Below are 10,987 nucleotides of genomic sequence, written 5' to 3' on the forward strand. Positions count from 1 at the left end.
CTCAGTTTTTCCAATATCAGTGCACCAGGCATCACGAAATGATTTCTATTTTGTTTCAAACATTATTTAATAATACTCAACACTGATTTACTGAAGTACTCTAAATATAGCCAGTGAAACGTATTTTTCACAGAAGGCTTGAAATAAAACTAGAAATAATATAAGAGCATGCATTTGTTACGACAAAAAGCAATGTTGAAGAATTGACAATGTTAGGTAATTCTACCCATGAGCGTCTCCAAAAAACAAGACACCTGAGTGGCCGCTGATTATCGTTTGAAAAACAAACAAAACTTGTGCAGAAGCACTACTCGAGTACGCACTCTGGTGTAGATCTTGCCATGATCTTCGTTAATTACGAATTTCGGATATGGTTTGTTTTTCTTTGTTTAAGTTATGTGAGTGATTCATGTGTTAACACCGTTCTTAAAGTACACAACGTTAATTAGCAATTTCAGAACGTCATAGAGAGAAAGCGCCACAATAGATTACAGAAATATCAGTTTTGAGTCTCATTCCATGCCCTGTTTTCAGGAGTAAACCCATTGAAGAGTGGCAGTCATCTGTAGCTATACGCGTAAGACTGGCGACGTGGTAAGAGCGATTAAAGAAATATAGGACTTTCTGAGGTTGCTGCAGTTATGCTTTTTACACACGCACTTTCTGGAACGGGATTGCCGGCAACTTCCTAAGACACGCCTACGAGCACCGTCTTGGAAGCAAGGAATCTGAATATTGGCTTCCTTGAATTGGCCTTCCATGGGTTACATGGGCGCTCCTTCTAAATTATGACAACTGATTCTGCAGTTTCACAAAAGAAACGCTCGTGCTCTCAATGACCATGTGAATGCCATGTATTCAGATATCGAGTTCATCGTAGAAGATTCAGGGCAGATGTGCCGTCATTGCTTCTGTCAGGGTCTTCAGGAAGAACATGCCGTACCGGTTAGTACGTGTAAGCTTCAGTAACTGCACATCTTACTGACATTTCGTGACCCTCTTCCTATAAAGTGTACTCAAAGCACTAATTATTCGACCACTGCTTTGATCGTAAAAGGCGCAGCACTTTTTTAGCCTGCGGCTAACCAGAAAGGTAAATCATGAGTTTCCCGCAAGGATATCAACGTCAACAACAAGGTTTACAACGTTTGTTTTTACGTGCATTTAAATAAAATAAATAGACTGTTCCTAAAGGGGTGGGATTGTGTACCTCGCAGGTAAAAATGCAATATTCTACGAAGTCCTCAGGACATGTAATACGGTTCTATCACTGATGAAGATAATCACTCGCTATTGTAGACTAAGGTTTACTAACATAGAAATCAGAACTTACACTTGACACGCCTCAAAGAAGATATTCTCTCTTGTGGAGTAAACGCTGTTGTTGCACATGTACTCCCAGAAAGTAGAATATTTTGTGTCCATGTAAAAATGCTTCTAGTTTTTCACGATGCGAGATAGGAGCAGAAGAAAAGCTGAAGTTCTTTCAGGATTATAAGCAGTATATTGCCCGGAGCACATATTTTGTGCACAGCAATGAACATGATAAGATATGGAGACAGCAACGTCTGTACATTACCAACTGGACCAACTACCAACTCCTACTGATTCTTCTAGCATAGCAAATAGTTTCAGTGACTACTTCTATAATATCTACAGCAGTCGTCATATGGCTACTACTTATCCCATTTATCGCTGCAATAATTCTTTTTGCTCTTTCTCGTAACTGCATATGAGGTATGTTCTCTGGTATTAGCTGTAAAGAATACTAGCCCTGGCTTAGATAATATTTCTGTATTTCATCTAAAAGTTGTTGCATCGCTTATTTCCGATACACTTTTTATTATAATAAATAATATTTTTAAATGTGGTATTTTGACACTTCGCTTAAAAGGGCTAACATTTTTCCTGTACACAAGAAAGGTGATAAAACGGAGGTGTTTAACTGTCGTTCTATTTCTATTCCATCGTCGATCAGTAAAGTTGTTGAGAAGGTATTTTGGAAGCGCCTAAATAATTACCTAAAGATTAGGTTGTTCCAAACTTCCTAAATTGGTTTTCGCACTGGCAGTTCGACTAACCTAGCTTTCATATCCCTAACCGACTACATTCGCCAATCGATTGATATGGGTAACTTTGTTGGTTTGGTGTTCTTGGACTTGACTAAAGATTTTGATACAATTAATCATAACATACTTTTCACCAAGCTAGAAGCCCTGGGAATTACCGGTCCAGTACTAAAACTCCTAAAGAGTTATCTACATGATAGTGAACAAACAGTTTTTTTTTTGGAGGTGCTTATTCTGATACTAAAGTTATTCACCAAGATGTACCACAAGGCTTCAAGAAATGAAAGCCGACTAATAAACATTTAATTTTTCTTTATTCGTATTACCTCTTGTTATTTAGAAGGCTGTCTTTTACAGCATTCTAAATTAAAATTCAAGCTATGAATAAAAATTATTTCATTAAATGCGTAAACAAACGCGTTAAAAATCCTAATCCCCCCCCCATTTCGTATTATTCCCTCAATAAAAATGTAGCCCGTCCATACTCTCACGTCGTGGTGATCGAAAAAGCATGCCAGTTCTAAAACGCTGAGTCACGAAACTAACTCATTATAGGTAGGGCTTGCTCTAAAAAAAATGACACACAAAGCACGACGATGGCTGCGCACACAGTATTGCTTCCTGTGATTCTCATCTATGGATAAATGCATCGGTTCATCAGATTTGAATGCTCGTTCATTTGAGTGCCATTTAGGGCGCTCAAACGGGATCGAGAATGTACGCTAGCTTTCGCTTCATGCGCGCAATATGATTAGGTAACGCTCTTTCGCTATTAAGTTTGTGACAACATTCTGGATATGAGCACTTCATTAAAAATTAATGAGATTATGGGGTTTTACATGCCAAAACCACCACCTCATTCTGAGGCGCGCCGTAGTGGGAGACTCCGTAAAATTTCGACCACCTGGGGCTCTTTAACGCGCACCTAAATCTAGTACACAGGTGTTTTCACATGACGGCCCCGCCGAAATGAGGCCGCTGTGGCCGGATTTCGATCCCGCGACCTCATGCTTAGCAGCCCAACACCATAGCCACTAAACAACCACGGCGGGAAAGAAATACATGCAGGCGCATTGTAAGCTAGCCGATAACATTGAAACAGTGGTTAGACGGTAAAGAAAGCCCATCCAAAAAATAAAAAATAACGTATAGTTGCTTTAAGTATGAGCTGAAACATAGTGCTCCTGGTTAAAGGGTCCCTAAGACTGCACAGTGGCGCGGACATAACAAAAATTCAAGAGCTGAGCATTTCCTGGTTCCTGGGGTCTATCAAACCAACATCTCGTGTGTAAATGCAGCCTTGCCCAGGGGCCAGGAAAATCACGGGTACTGTGTCGGAGCTCATTTTTCGCATGACAGTACGTATTTGAGCATTAATTGTCGCAAAATAACATTCTTTTATTCTTTAGATCTTAACACTAGAGAACCAGAATATACACAGCAGAACCCTGCTCCTGATACTGCAGTACTTTTTGTTCTAACGTACATGTCCGCGCTGCTCCATATGTTACAAAGTACAGAAAATGTATTCAATGCTTTTCTCCGCGCAGCTGTTTTTAGCGCTTCACTTCCTCCTCGTTTCTTCTTGTGTCCTTGTTTTGTTGTGCTATACAGATACCTTAAAAAGCTGTTTTCATTTCTAAAGGCGCCAGGAAACCGAGCCTGGTACCAGCCATGCTCAGAAATCTATTTCGCGTGCGCGCAAAATCTCCTCAGACACAGCGATGTAAACTTGTGTGATATACCGCAGCGCTGAGGTGCTTCTTGTCTAATGGAGGAGAATCGATTGTAAAGTAGAACTGCATGGTTGGGCACACGTGTTTAAGCTAATGCAGTCGATTTGTGCAATGAAACCTGTCGAAGCTTTCATGCTTGCTTTATACGTAAGAAGCCTGCTGCACCATCAATATGGCGGCTCCATTTAACTGAGCCAAATAAAACTATTAAACCAATGCAAACGTTAGTGACATCATATTATCATTAAATTGTTGAAATTCGGAACCTCTAGATACGTGGTAAGTTGAGAAGTTGTGGGCGTAATGACGAAGCTACGTGAACTTTTGTATAACTGACCTTAGATGACTAAAGCAAATGAGAAGTTTGGAGCCGCTCCTCACGCTTGTCTAACCGAACGCAGAAACTTTAAACAAACGTGCTTCTGTAAGAGCTACCCACAGAAATATTTAGCAATTAGACACTCGGAAAGCATAACTGACGCATAAGAAGCACGTTCGTAACGTCAACTTCACCGCACATATAGTTTTGCGATATTGCCATCAACAGTATGGCTCGATGAGCTTGTTCTTTGCGGCCCACTCCGCTTTGCATTTTTATTCACCTTGTTTCATCGAAGGAAATCAGCCTAAAGATTTAATGTGCATAAAGCAGTGAACGTGTGCCGCCGAAAGCTTGCTTGATGGTAGAAGTGATAAATAACGCAATTATGGTGCAGATTTACCACGTCGCTCGAATAAAGACAATGCGCTGGTGCCGAGGCAAGGAGGATCACGAACGTGAACAGCTAGGTAGCTGCTCACTGAGTAATGCCAATGGCGACGTTGCATCAAGACAAAATATGGGGCTGGCGATTTTGACGGATTAGGCACTCTTATTTTGCTTTGATTTGGCTTTAAGAGAGAATGCTATAAATGTAGTGCCCTTCGTTCTTGTCACGTAGACTTAAATATGGGTTTAAATAAACTCTATGTCCCATTAATCTCCGAGACTAGGCGTAAGCGGGGAAAGGCTCGCCCTCTTGCTCGTTCACACACCCAAACACACATACTGAGATACGAGACATGTTCTTCCGCATACATATTTACACGTGGCCACGCAGCACACACGCACAATATGCACGCACAGGCGCACACAGGAATGCAAGCACACACGATAGCGCTTGCGCTCACACCGGCATACACGCCCTCATGCGCACGCAAATTGCAATACGGAGACACAAACAGACGCGCATGCGCAAAAATGCAAGTACACAAGCGCGCACGTTCAGGGCGTGGACACGCCTATATATTCCCCCTCCTTCCCTGCGGCCTCACAAAAACACGCGCGGGCAGACACACTTTAAGACGCTCGCTCTGCAATTATCGTTCAAAATCAAGATGTAGTATTTCACTTTACGGTTCAATTTTGGTGCTTTATCTTCAAGTGAATAAGCTCACTTCCGAGAGGGTGCAAAAGCATTTGCTCATGCCGTGCGAGGTAACGGCCCATCCCTGACCGGTAACGACATCCCTGGTTTTTATGGACCACCAATGTTTCGATTTAGTGCCATAAATGCGTATGTTGTTCGACGGAACTACCCTCTCGGCGCAGTCAATTAAAACTTCCTGATACTCGGCCAATGTATTGAAATAATATTTTCTAAAATTTTGCCCATTCAATTACGCATTTGCATTGCCTCGGAATTTGACACAATGGTGAAGGTGCGATCTTTTGAATTCCGGAGTATGTCCGTGCTACAACACACGATAGTTTTGTTGTATTTTTTAAGGTAACACAATGACATGCGCTTTCTTGTTGTTATGTAGTCCAAGGAATAAAATCTGGTTATAAAAGTGATGACTTAACAAATGAGCAACACATTGCTACCTTTTAGGAAGGAAAACAAAGAAAAATAGTATTTGAAGAGCACCACCGAAAAACCAACACCAACGAAATCTTATGTTCTGTGTTGCTACCATGTAGTGGGAGATTGTGGGACTATGTTCTATGAGGCTTTAACAAATATGACTAAGCGCGGTATTGAGCATGACGTGGGGTGATAAGCGCGTACAATTAAACAACTGGGCCACGGCTTCCGACATCGCCGCAGTAATATGCTTGGGCTTATCAAGATACCGCGTGAATTTGCACGACTGTGTTTCAAAGACCCCTCTAGGGAACAGCGTTACTCCATGTGTAGAGAGTCGAGGTATGCATCAAACGAAAGGTGAGTATGCTGACTACAAACGCTGTAGCGGCTATTATATTAACGGCCGTAGTTTCATCTCAGCTACCGATTGCGCCTCGACAATTGAGTACACATTTTCATCTTTTTGATAGGCTTCCAATGCTGAATATTTAACCACTTTGAGAACAAAAGTTTTAGCTTACCAAAACATAATCACTGCATCTTTCTCATGTGGATTGCCTTGTAGAACATGTCAGTCACCTTCCTTGTTGAATAATTGACCAGTATTTTTAATTATTCGCGAAAAACGGGCTCATTCCATTGAAAGCGCGTTAGCTTTATGCCGCGGCCACTTGTGGCGCTATGCAGTACGTGTTCAGAAAAAGCGGGTTATGGCCAACACGGCCCAACCAACCGACTGAAGTCGAAGGCGATAACTCTATCCGAAGACGAAGTGTCAGAGCCGGATAGCTCTCGTAGTCACCATTTCCTGAATATGCTTGCAGATCAAGCCAGCATGCCGCCTCGCTCCAGCATTGTCATTTTCGTTTACACCGAAACTCCCGATAGTAGAAAGAGTCATCGAGAGCTGCCCGCGTCTACTGCTCGGCTGTAAAATTCTGTAAAAGCTCTGCCTAAAGGTAGTGCGGCCGAAGTCGCTAAATTCCTTGTCGAGAGCGTCCTGCTGCGACATAGTGGCCCAGAAGTCCTCACCACCGACAGAGGAATGGACTTCACTGCGGATTCCCTCAAGCCATTTTGCGAAACAACCACACAAGCCACAAGAGGATAAATGCCTACCACTCGAAGACGAATGGCCTTATGCAGCGACTGAACAAGACCCTCGCCAATATGCTTGAAATGTAAGTCGACGTCGAATACAAGCTGCAAGATGCCACCCTACCATACGTAATCTTCACTTACAACACGACCGTACAAAAAACAACAAAGAAGACGCCGTTCAAGCTGATTTACTGAAGAACCATGACGGCGACTCTAGAATTCATGCTGCCGCACGTCACCGTCGAAGAGAATGTCGACGTCGCCGCCTACCTCCAGCGCGCCGAAGAAACGCGACAACTCGCCCATCTGCACATAAAGAAACATCAGAGCCGATATGCAGGCAAGGTGTTAGTGCGAAATGTTCGTGGCGCTATTTCGGGCCTTACAAGTTCATCTGACGTATTGCCGCACGGGACAATGAGGCCGTGCCAAACAGGTTTTCGCAATCACAGCGGCACTCCTCCCGACCTGAAATGGTCTATGTTGTGCGTCTTAAACCGTTTTACCAGCACAAACAAACTTTGGGGAATTTGTTTCTTCCTTCCTTCGTAACTTTTTTTGACTAACTGCGCTGTTGTTTTCGTTCTCCTTATATGTTTGTTGCGTTGAGAGGATGCTGTTTAGGAGGGGGGCATTGACAGGCGTACTCTATCTATGCCGGCTTTCCACTTTTCACCAACAAACAAATGTTAAACGTTATCGTTCAGCTCAGGACGCTCCTGCACGTATAGGAAGTTTCTCGAATTTTATCGATGGCTCTATCCGTTCTTTGTTGTCACCAAACTTTGCGCACTCTGATTGTATGCAAAGCGTCAAAATTAAGCAGTTCTTTCTGGAAGACACCATGGCACCAGCAATTATTTGGAACCTTCAATGACTTATGTGTAATAGCCCACGCGCATGCCCCAGAAACCACATTTCGACGATCGCCCACTTAGTTCGCCACAATCGTTGTGCATTTAGTGTAGCTTGCTTTTTTGGGCACAGGTTCGCGCAATAAAAAGCTGGTTTCGTCATTAACGGTTTTGCTACTGTGTTCTTCAACACCAATACTACGAGACATGAATACAATGATTGTGCTCAGGTAAGTCACGTGCATGGAAAATGCCGTGGTTGAAAGTCTTTCTTGAAGGACAGAACTACAATGAAACATTGTTTTGTGACGCTTAGTCGTTATGGAGGAGAATATATTCTTACTCGGGCATTGTCCCTTACAACGTCATATTAAAAGCAAGGTATTCTTACAACAAGGTTTATGATGGTATAAAAACTTCATTGTCTTCGTGAAGTTATGTTTCTCCAAACGTGCTCACTTTACTATCTGACTCCAATAACGTTCCCTTACAGCTGGTTACATGAAAACATACTCAGTTAAACCTACCTAACATATAGACTTATTATGAGCCGTGATTTTAAATAATAATCGAGCTGGAACAAACTGAGCAAGATATGTGTCAACATTCTTCTCACATAGATTATTTCTCTGGTATGCAAATTTTATGAATCTCATTGTAGTTTCGATTACTCGAATTCAAGATCTGTCGTGACTTAGTTTGTATATTCTTTGAGAAGTTTCGGCACACAACAAATTTGTTATCTAAGAAAGTGCGATCATTGCCTGAAATGGAGATGAATTATTTACACAAATGAATAAGTTCTTACAATTTTAACACATCCACCTTCTTTACTTCACTTTCGTAGCTGATAGGCTTCGAATTTAGTAAGAAGTGTGTATTGGCCAATTACCCGCCCCCTAGACAATGTCATACGTTGCCACTGTAATTTGATGCACGTTACACAATCACTACGGTGACAGATAGTCGCAGGGGATAGCACGATGATAATTGAAATATCCATGCGCCTATATGAATGCACAAGGAAAAGGATGAATGAGATTACCCACACTAGTTTGAGTGTGGTCATCACACTATGTCTTGCTGAGGCCAGCGGTCCAGCTGTCCACGTGGACTTTATTTTGCTTCCTAAATTAACATAAAATCATTGAAAAAATGTTGCCACTTACGGGCCTTTTTCATTTGCACGCTGGAAACACGGATCGTTACGATATCTGGTGGGTCACCATGCCCTGCGACTATTCTATAAGGTGATCATCTTTAAGTTTCGTGGCACTTTTATACATCGGCTGTGGCAGATAGGATAACTCTTGTCTTTGAGCTGAATTATTCAAAGGGGCGGACACTACTATCACGACAATTCAAAAACATATTCAAATTATCAAGAAAATTTCACTAATTTATTTCTTAATAAATTTCATTGCGGCACGTATGGCAATTTATGAATTGTAACCGGTGAGCTTGCAAGCCATGTCCACGTGAAATGAATTTCCCTTATGACACTAGTTTCGGGGTATTATTTGGCAAATTGTGGACCGAAATACGTGGCCGTGCCAGTTACTTTTGTGCTTCAACGCATGAAGCAGCGTTGTGGTGAAAAATAGTAAGTCAACACCGTGAATTTCTGCGGCAAGATTAAAGGCGCACATCTCCAAACTGGCGTTATCTTGAAAATTCATTACAAGTGATATGCCTACCAAACTCACCGGCTACAATTCGTAAATTGCAACGTTTGCCGTGAAGTAATAACTGAAAACTATAATTAGTTGATTTTTGGTAAGTAGGTAATTATGTGTTTCCATTTGGCGTGCAAGTAATGTCAGGTATAGTCTGAAAAATCCAGCTCAAGGATTATTATTGTGCCATCTGCAACAGGCTATTTTCAGAATTCTATGAAGCTTAAAAATGATCACAGTGTATATTGTGCAGCCCAGCTGCACCTGCACTTGGTTTGACCATGAAAGGTTTTCGCCGAGCTGCACAACGGCGTTTTTTCGGACCTATTTCGCAAGTCGGGTGTTGGAAAAACAGACTTAAGCTGAATACCATTGGCCCTGGATAAATTATTCTGCAAGTTCTGTTGTTCACTAGGGCACTCTTTTGCTAATAAATATTCAGCAAAAGATTTTCATGCGAGTGCTTAATATATAAAAAATAAATGAATAAACGAGCCTATTTCCTACGAAATTGTACGTTTGCGTTCCGCGGCATAAAATGTAGGAAATGCCATATTGAAGCGCATGTCTCGATAGGTTACTTTAATTCATGTGCGTGGAGAGGTGGCCGTCGAAATGATCAACCCAACATTTAGCGTAGCTTTGGAACCAGAGGGGCATACCCTTCCGGTCGCAAAGCTCGTCATTCGTGCGTGCAGCACGCAACCTAAGCTGGCATTCAAAGCATTCCCCGACCGTTCAAATGGGCAGAACGAGAACATTTATATAAAGACGGGCGGGAGTTTGATGGCTAAGTGTGCTACACAATGATTTTGGTGAAGCAGCGCACTACGTAACGATCAATACGTTCACACGAACATGAAACATTAGAAAATACAGAGACGGTTCGTTCAGCGCCTGTGTGTATCCTCATCTTTCATGTTTGTGTGAACATCTCTTTCGTAGTGTGGCGCTTCACCAAAATCATGGTTCAGCAGCTAGCTCGCACTACCTACTACGAACACAAGGCTGAGACGCTAGATGTTTCTGGAGCGTAGGAACAGCGCTTTTCCATAGGTTGTGCACGAAACCTCACAGCAAGAACACTGCTGAAAAGTAGGTGCCGCGGCTATCAAGCTCCATACGTCCCGTCCACATAAGGCAATCCAAACGTGTGAACTCCGGAGTGCACAAGTGAGAAAAAAGAAAAGCATCTATGTGGCGTAAGCGACGCGTTGGGTTAAGTGCAGTCTCCGTTTCGCAGTTATAAATGTTTACGCAACGGTTACAGTACTTAATAAGACAAAATTATTCTTCATATACCAATAATATATATATATATATATATATATATATATATATATATATATATATATATATATATATATATATATATATATACACTACTCAGAATCTAAATGGAACGGGTAAGGTTATTTAAGAGCACATTTTAATCACGTTGAGGTGATTCAACGATGCTTCATTTCTCCATTACCAGTCCCATGAGCGCGCCAAACAAAAGGCCCGCAAGTAGCGATCACTGCCAGTTGAATAATTATCATAAACTTCTAAGTAAGTTTTCGCTTACTGGGGCCAAGGCCAAAGTTTCAACGGTGGCATTACCATACTGAGTTACCGTAGGCTGGAGCAATTTGGCCTAATTTAAGAGCGCCGTCTTTGTGAGACATACGTCATTCATCTAAAAATTGTCCGTTCTTTATT

Source organism: Dermacentor variabilis, chromosome 11 (genome assembly GCF_050947875.1).
Source record: "Dermacentor variabilis isolate Ectoservices chromosome 11, ASM5094787v1, whole genome shotgun sequence".
NCBI lineage: Eukaryota > Metazoa > Arthropoda > Arachnida > Ixodida > Ixodidae > Dermacentor > Dermacentor variabilis.